Raw genomic sequence first — 1,028 nt, 5'->3', positions numbered from 1 at the left:
TCTGATGTAACAGCTGACCTGCTCCTCGTGGCTTCGCTGTTTGTTTTGCAATATCCCGCCCCGCCTATCCGCTTGATTCAGTTTGTTGCTCCCACTTTCACATTCAACTCGTTTCCAGTCCCTGGTCATGTGATAAAAATAGCGCAGTGAAGAAGGTTTATTGCCCGCAGGAAGAACAGCGGTGGAAGGAATGAAAGCAGCGATTTTGCTTCGCCACCAATGAAGAAACGCTCACTTTTCCTTTATTTTTCGTTGTTCTCTTTTAGACCAAACTTTGGGGAAAGTGAAGCGATCTTCAGTGACTGTAAAATCACCAGGGGTTCTTGCTGCACAAGATGAAATTCGAAACATCGGCATCTGAGAGGCTGAAATCGTTAACATTGTTCCAGAGGCAGCACGGATTGATTTGTGGCGCTGAATGTCTCTGCATTCTACCGCCCATGTTGATAATGCTGGAAGTGTCTGCAAGGAGTGGGTTGGGGTTAAAAAGTATCTAATTTATTCGAGCAAAGAAATCCGAATTTTCCGACACATCACTTCAAACAGACCTGGGAGAGAGCGCAGGACTCGGAGACTGCTCAAGGCCCAGACTCGAAGGCCGACCCGCACTCCGAGCGGCACAGAGGCAATCGGTGAAAAAAAAGAAGGAGTGACGTCAGGACAGCAGGTCGGTGAATGGCGGGCGAGTCTTCGTTTTTTTTTCTCTGATTTCGGGAATTGGGTCAAATTGAATTAAAAGCTTGAAGTGTAAAACTCCTGGAAGCTCATTAAAATTAAAGCTTGATCGACTTAACGAGAGTAATATAACCAAAAATAACCGTATTTAAGGCTTAATTTGTTTTTGCTTTGTTTAAGTTCATCTGATAAATTAAGGCATGGCAGGGCAGCTCAAACCTGTCGAATGCACGACCTGTGCCATGTGGGAACTCCAGGACGCTTCCCGTGTCCTGGACAAGCACATGTGCAGGAAGTGTCGTCAGCTGGTGGAGCTCGAGCTCCGGGTTTCGGACCTTGAACAGCAGCTGACG

This window comes from Heptranchias perlo, chromosome X (assembly GCF_035084215.1).
Source record: "Heptranchias perlo isolate sHepPer1 chromosome X, sHepPer1.hap1, whole genome shotgun sequence".
In the NCBI taxonomy this organism is placed as follows: Eukaryota; Metazoa; Chordata; class Chondrichthyes; order Hexanchiformes; family Hexanchidae; genus Heptranchias; species Heptranchias perlo.
This window is presented reverse-complemented; position numbering follows the sequence as displayed.